The sequence below is a fragment of the Nicotiana attenuata genome, unplaced genomic scaffold (assembly GCF_001879085.1).
Source record: "Nicotiana attenuata strain UT unplaced genomic scaffold, NIATTr2, whole genome shotgun sequence".
In the NCBI taxonomy this organism is placed as follows: Eukaryota; Viridiplantae; Streptophyta; class Magnoliopsida; order Solanales; family Solanaceae; genus Nicotiana; species Nicotiana attenuata.
Window position 1 is genome coordinate 1422426 of NW_017670274.1, and position 8464 is coordinate 1430889.

General features: G+C 35.8%; 1 pseudogene; it reads right to left on the bottom strand.

The window, feature by feature from the left end:
• Positions 1-2666: 2666 nt before the first annotated feature.
• The window catches only part of LOC109237097, a 9558-nt pseudogene continuing 3760 nt past the window's right edge, over positions 2667-8464 (bottom strand).

The following is an 8464-nucleotide window of genomic DNA, read 5'->3' on the forward strand; positions in this document are numbered from 1 at the left end:
GTTTGGAATTTGGAAAAACGTAAAACATGAAAGTTGTAGCCCTTTAAGTTAGCTTTCCAACCATATATTGTGGAGCCAAAATGGAGTTCTGAGCAAAAATTTATATCTATTTTACTAGACAGTGCACAATATGCCTGCTCGATTCTTCGTTCGCTCTAACTATCATCCGTTGATCCCCAAACGCGATCCCGACTTGTATCCTTGGGCTTTTACTCAAACTTTAAAGCTCCAAATTACTCGAATTCATTCCATAACATCTACATAGCTCGGAATCACTCCTATAAGGCATAAAACACACCTTTAGTGCAAAACACTAGCGATTAACGCGCAAACTCAATTAAAGTGCAGTAAATTAAAGTGTAATAATCGACTAAAATACGTAATTATACTCTATCATCAAACAACTTAAAAGGGGAGATAAAAAAAACAATTATAGTTACAAGGTGAAAATTTTAAATATCAAATGTTTAAATGTGTTGCATTTTTATAGGACATACCGTGTAGATTTCTCGAACACATATTTTTTGGACAATTGGGCTAACCAGACCATAGTGCAAACCAGGAATTGGACCAAATCTTTACCTAGGCTGTCTTTTCTTCTGGAGAATTTATACATTTGGATGTTCGATAAAAAATAAGTACATCTTCTAGTCAATATAAATATATTATAATATATATATTTTCTGGAAATTATTTTTGGGTTCGGCTATATAGTGTAGTTTCCCCTTTTTTGGGTTCTTCCAATAAGGCTGTCTACTGAAATACTACTTTTAAATTCAATCGATCATTGTTAGCAAAGATAAAATAAAAATAAAAACTATTATCAGCATTTTATTAGTAGTTTTATTATGAATAGTACAGACAATTTAGTACCCTATGGCCATGTTTAAATGCTTGAATAAATTACTTCTATTAAAGCTAATTTAGCATGGATATAAACAAACTCTCTAACGGAGTGTTTAACATATATAGGACCTAGAGGATTTGAGATATTTCCTTGATCTTGAAATCGCAATGTCAAAGAAAGGTATGATTTGACTAGTTTTAATCCAGCTAGGGTATTTAGACACTGATTTGACTAATTTAAATTTGTGCCTAAGAAATATAATATACGAAGTGCTTAAAGCGTTTTCAATCGAAACGACTCCAATTCTAGCTAATGATCGAACTCGAGGCATATGATTAAGGAATGATTGAACCGTTACCATTTGTATACATGGTAATACGGGACTCGGGAGTAACTAAATATGATTTTAATGTCATGTTGACATGCAAACGAGTCAATGCACTTAACTTAAGTTTAATGGAAATTATTTTTCTAAAATAACACATAATCCTTTAATTAGTGGGTGTCATATTACGTCTTTGAGTCAACACTGTTTTTCTCTCTGTGTGTGTACGTGTGCAGATTTTGACTATGGACTTTCAACACTGCATGAGTTTGGAGAATAACACGGTTAGCTTTAAATTACTTTGCATGGCCATTTGGCTGTAGAATTTCGTACGTTGAAAAGAAAATTAGGAATTAATTGTAATTATAGGACAATAAATCAAACGGCAAGTAGAATTGACGAATTCATTACCTATGTATGTCAACTAGTCACATATTGTTATTATATCTAACTTTAAATAATAGGTCAATTACTGTTTTATCAAGTTAATTATAAATTATTTACTTATAATTACCTTATAAGTGATCTTATTATATCATGTATTTTTATACATTAATATCATAAATAACACTTAAACTCATAGAGAATATGTAGTATACTAAGCTCCATCCAACACAATGGGTCCACATGTCGGATTCAGATTATGTATATCACAAAATTGCTTTTATAATGCTAGTTTCTACACATGCAAGAATTCTATAAATAAAATAAAGAATAGGAGTGATCAGTCATAATCATAGTGATTTTCATCGTTTACATCACCATATATCATATCATTAATTATTATACTCTCTTTTTTTTATGAGTCAGAGTCGGGAATTAATATGAGAAAAGAAAAAAAAAATACGAGAAGACAGCAGGCTTTGACGCATATATATTCTATTTTTTGACTCTATGATTCTGTCCAAATTAGAATCTTTAATTTCAAACTTCTGTACAAATTGCTGCAACAGAATGCACGTAATCTCTTGAGAATTGGATTTAGTAGAAAATAATAGTACTTCTATAGGACAAAGCTTAATAGATTTGATTACGGTTACCGGTTCGGACGAACCTAGTAACTTTAGTCAAAAAGACTGTATTTGTATTAAAAAAACCTATTGAATATATATAAATTGTTAGAGCGATGAAGAAGGGGAGCGTTGGCGTTACTGGTAAAATTGCTGCCATGTGACCAGGAGGTCACGACCCTTATGGTCTGATCCTTCCTCGGACCTCGCGCATAGCGAGAGCTTAGTGCACCGGACTGCCCTTTTTGAATGTAAAAGTCATATTTCCTCTCAATAGTCCCTTTATAACTATAATAACTTTACAAAAATATACTCATAATATTTGCAAGCTACAACCTCATGATTTCCAAAGAGGATTCAAAAATCATACCTATATATGTTTAAGTTAAAACATCAGTATATATTTACCATGTTAAAGCTACTTATATCTTTGAGCTAGTTTCAGCCAACTTCACCAAATGGATGGCAACATTATTTCTCCATTTTAAAGCATTGAAACATTGAGCCCCCAAAGGAAAAACTCCTTTGCTATATTGAAGAAATCATTGCCTTCTTCTCTTTGAACTTGCAAATTACTCTTAGGAATTCTGAGCAAATTGAGATAAGTTCCTAAGTCATGTACACAAGTAGGGTTTTGCATGTTAAAGAAATCTAGCAAGATTTCAACTCCAACATGAGCATAACATGAGCAACTCCAAGGAAACTCATATTTCCCACCCAATAAAACCCTAAAATTCTCATTTAAAAAACCCCCAAGAAGTTTTGTGATGGGATCATTCACATTCACTATTCTCAATACTTTTATACCTAACTCTTCACATCTCTCTTTGAAGCCAAGATTTCCAACTCTAGGACCTCCAAAGGAAAAAAATGTGACCGGTATGATGTTATTATCTGATACTGACAGTGAGGATTCATATAGCTGATTCTGACTTACTTGGGATTCAGGCACAGTTGTTGTGTTCAATCCCAACTCCGCGATATCATAGCTAATAAAAGGGCTAATGCACTTCCCATACTATGTCCTGCAATTGTTATGCTCATTTCTTCGCCTTTATACATATTTATTACTCTCCGTATCTCAGAAAGTAATTGTTCGCGACAACTTCCTAGACCAAACTTTTCACCCTCGTTCGAGGTGTACAAACTAAAAAATCCTGCTTCAACCTTAACTTCCGGCCTGAGATTATTTGGATCAAGACGAGCAGGAGTTAATGTGCTCATCAAATTCGCTATCTATTCAGGATTAATGACCGTTCCTCGGAACATGATGAGCACATCTCTCCTGCCCAGTCTCTTGGATTCTTCATTATTTGAAACTACAACATAACCAATCCATCTTCCACTAGAGCATTTTTGACCAATTGATAACACATTGATATTTGTAGTAGCACAAATGTACTTTGTTACATTATATCCTGAATTTCCCAAGCCAACTTCATTCAACATACTATTTTTTCCATACTTGCAATTCAAGTATCTTTTTGAATTTGGATTGTCACACCCCTTTTTAGACCCCCTCCCCCCCCCCCCCCCTCCCGCGAAAGATATAGAGGTATTTATGGATTGTTGTGGGTTAAAGAGGTTTTCCAATTGAAGTGACAAATTTGAGTAAGGATTATTTTATTTACAGAGTCGCCACTTGGAATTGGTTTTCGGTGTTCCAAGTCACCTTTTATTTGAATCCCTAGTCAAAGAAAAGTTTGACTCTATTTTTATCGGTCCGCGAAAACAAAAGTTTGGGTAAGGAATTCTGTTGACCGGGGAGAAGGTATAAGGCATTCCCCGAGTTCCGTGGTTCTAGCACGGTCGCTTTATTGACTTAAAAGTTGGCATGAATTAATTTTGGACAAACTGTGATTTATATGATTTTCATGTTTTACTTATCCGCTTTTAATTGTTAAAGTTGTTAGAAAAAATATGATATAAATAGTATAAAATTGTCCTAACCGCGCTACGAAAGCGAATGTGTGACCAAAATGAATTTTATTAATTTGTCGTAACAACGCTACGCAAGCGAATCCGCAGTTATGACAAAGGATTATTAGCACGCTATTATTTTCAGAAAAAATTACTATATTTATGCTTTGAGAAAATTATTTACTAAAAGGTTACTATCGCTATTAAAAAGGTTACTATCGCGCTACGTAAGCGAATCCGTGAGTATGGTGAAAGGATTAGAAATTTAACTAAAACTATAGATATAGTATGAGATTAGTGAATTAAATTATTGAGTGTTAAATATCACGCCGCGCAAGCGAATCCGTGAATGAAAAGATTTAAGCGTGCCTACTAATTGCCTAGCGCTTCAACATATAAAAATAAAAAAAGAATGTGTTAATTAATTAATAACAGAAATCTAATTTTTATTATTATCTTCTAGTCTTATGGTTGGTAAAATTATGCAAATATATGTTGGACCAACTCCATCTATTTTAAAGAAATAGGCCAACTTCTTGTTAAAAGGAGAAATGGGCCAGCTTATGGATTTTAGAAGACGGGCCAGCTATTTATTTATTGAGAAAGTGGTCCAATTTGCTTATTTAGTTATGGCATTGGGCCAACATCTATAAAATAAATGGACAAAATATTTATAGACTTCTTAAAAGGCATTGGGCCTATTGGACAGAATCTGCCTTGGCCCATTATAGGGCTCCGAAAATGGGCACAAGCTGAAAGCCCAATGGATTTCAAATGCTGGTTTACTTAGACAGCCCACCTGGGCTAAATTGCGAGTCTGGCCTCTTTTGCTCTAAGCCATTAACCCTTATTTTTAACTAGCAACTTCAAACACCTATTTAAGATTTAGCCACTTTCTACCAAAAAATCTAAAGTCCTAGCAGAGATGGTCACATGTAAATCTGAATTTTTATCACAATAAATAAAGGTTTCAAGCATGGCTCTTTTGTTATTTTAAAAAAAAAAAAGAATAGCCTATCATAAACTGGCCAGAATTGCAAAGGTGCAAAAGGAGTTTTAAACACATTGCAACCTATTTGAAACATCTCATTTTATATGCATCAAAACTACAATAGATAGTAAAGACAAATAACACATGAATAAAGAGTGTTTGATCAACCAAGGATTCATTTTTACATATGAACTACAACAAGATATATATAAACAATAAAGAAAATTTAGCTAAGCACTCATTTATTTAAATGGATATGCTCCCAGCAATCAAGATGAGTTCAAATCTTCTTGCTAATGTGAAAATATCTGCAACATAAGATTAAAGAGTTACTTGAGTCGCAGAATAATAAATACAACAACGAAGAATGGAAGCTCAGAAACAAAAGCAGCATAAAAACAGCAGAAAACCAGCAGCAAATTCGTGTTTGAACAGCCCGAAAATTTAGAGAAGAAACCCGGAACCAAACTCTAAAGAAGACTTATACTTTTCTAAAAGTTTGCACTCTACGATTCACTCCCAAAGCTCACAATTTCAGCTTACTTTTCATGTGTTCGACTGCTGAAATTTTTTATGTTTTTGTGTGTTTAAGCGATTCTAAAAATGTGTATGAAAGTGTGATGGAGTCCCCCTTTAAATGAGGCAAGGGCAGCCCTTAAATAGGCAGAGAAAAGCCAACTTTTTGGACAGATTTTGGTTCACCAAAAATCTGTCCAAAAAGGGACTGAATTTGTGTGCTAAAGGCTGTCCTAAAGGTGAAAGGACAGCCTGAAATCTGCTAGAGCAGAAGCCAAAGAGTCATTTCAGCCACCCTACTAAAAGCAAGCTACTAGTACCCTATTTTATGATAAAAATATCTAAACTTCAGATTTTAACAACATCAATATCAGACCACTTACTCAAAAACAAATAACTAGAAATAATTTAACTGATTGAACTATTAACCAACAAGGAGAAAGAGAACTTCAAGATTGAAACCAAGCAAGAAACAAGTATTAACCTATGAAGTACTTAAAACTAATCTGCTTGAACCAAAACGAACATTTAGAAATACTAACCTAAAATCAGAACTAAACGATGTAAAGCAAAGCAAAAATACTTCAACGATGACACAAACTAACATAATCAATTAAGCTAAACAAACAACAACAACAACAACAACAAATCAGAAAATAGATTAAGAGCTAAATGTAATGATCACTAAACAGAATTATAACAAAACTACAAACAAATGACAGGAAACAGAAAAATTAAAACATGGAGGAAAGCATTAAGGTTCGAGTTTTACCAAATTTGAGTGTTCGAACAGTGGTGGCGTAGTGACGATTGGGTAGTGGTACGACTTCGAGCAAGCTTCTATTTTTGATATTCTCGAAACCAAAACTCCGGCGAATCCGAGTCCGGTTTCAATGATATCAACGACACAACCTTGCTCGAGGCCGGTTTGAGAAGAGAAACGAGAGGCAGTGGTGGTTGAGGGGCGGCAATGACGGCGGCGGACCGGCAGTGGGGGTGGCTGCCAGTGGCGGTTGGTTTTTTTTGAGGTTTTGAGTTGGATATATGGAAAGAGGGGGAGAAGAGGAGGCCGGTGGTGTAAAATTTTCGGAGTTTGGGGTGGTAGGCGGCGACTAGGGTTTCGGTTAGGCTTAGATCTACGGAGATTAAGAAGGGTTATGGGATTTTGGGGTTCGGATTCATGGAGAGGAGGTTGAGCAGAAGAAGTGGTAAATTTTGGGGTGGATTGGAGGTTGGCCGCCGCCTGTGGGCGATTTCCGGCGGCGGCTGGGGCGGCGTGGGGCAGACCTGGGGAGAGAGAAGAGAGAGTGATGAGAGGGGAAGAAGAAAGGAAATAAAGGGAAAAATGGGGGAAAATTTTGGGGGTTTTAGGCTTTATATACCTCGGGTGGGGGATAAATAATAACCATTGGATCATGAGGGAATGGATGGGTGAGATTGAGTCTTTTTTTCTTAAACCAAAAACGATGCAGTTTCAAGACAAAACTACATCGTTTTGAGTTTTTTCTTGGCCAACCAACTAATGGACCGAGTATGGCCGAATTGGGCTCAAATTTTGGGCCAATTTTGGCACAATTTTAATTAAAATATACTAGTCCAATCCCTTTTTCCCTCTAATGAATTAATTAAACTAAAAGTCTAGTTCTAAAATCTCCAAACACACACAAAAATAATTATTCAAAACTACAATGTAAAAGAAAGAAACAAAAACTAGGCATTTACAGCTGTCCCTCTTTGCTCGAGAACATGAAGAGTTTTCGTGCAAAGATAGTGAATGCCATGACTAACTTTTGCTCACCTATGACTCTAATGAAAGAGTTTTTGAAAAAGGGGTGACCGAACCTTGCCTCCGAGGTTGCCTACATATCCTTGGCTGTAAAGGAATCAGGTCAGTGTAGTTCTGGAAAAATTTGGTAGCTGGGACTACCAGACACTGGAGTTAAGACTGTTGTTGCTGCTGTTGTTGCTGTTACTCTTACCGTTACTACTTCTTACATCAAAAGAAAAAGAGAAGAGCACTACATATGTCTGCAAACTAAGACTACAAAATTCCTATCTATGTGTCTTCTGGAGTCAAATCTTGATTCTTGACTTGCTCTCTTGTGTTGACCTTAAACTGGATCTTGATTCTCTTTAAAGAAGAGATTATGACTCAATCTCGATTGCTTGTTTTCTGGATCAGAATTTTGAGAAAATGAAACTTGAGAAGTTGTGTTGCCGACACTTTGTCAAAGTTAAACCCAAACTATCCTGTGATCGTCCTTCTGATGATAACTGAAACTGCAAGCTTCGATCGTCATAACCTGTGCTCCGCGGCGAGGCCTGCAAAGCCATCAAAGACGAACAAAACGAACAAAAATTTTCTGCCCCAGTTTGGACTAGGAAAATTTTGTGAGTTATTAGAGAAATCTATAAACTATCTAATTTATTGAAAGGCAGACAGAAATAGTAGTATAAACTAGCTAAAAGAGATAAAATTTTGGTAACGAATGATTGTGCAACCAGGGATAGTTCTCGTACTACTGAAGGGAAATGTAACCAGGGGCTGGCACCCTATCTTACTGGAAGGAAATAGAATCAGGTGTTAGCACCATGTATTATTGATAAAGTGTTGAATCCCACTAGGTGAAAAAAGGTTCTACCTGAGTTAAGCTACGTAAAACACCCTGAGCGAAGAGTACTTCTATTCGGAAACTATGAGCTGGATCCCCCTAGGCGAAAGGATTCTACCTGAGTTAAGCTGCATAAAACGCCCTGAGCTAAAAGTACTTCTACCCAGAAATATGAGCTGGATCCCCCTAGGCGAAAGGATTCTACCTGAGTTAAGATGCGTAAAACACCCTGAGCGAAGAGTA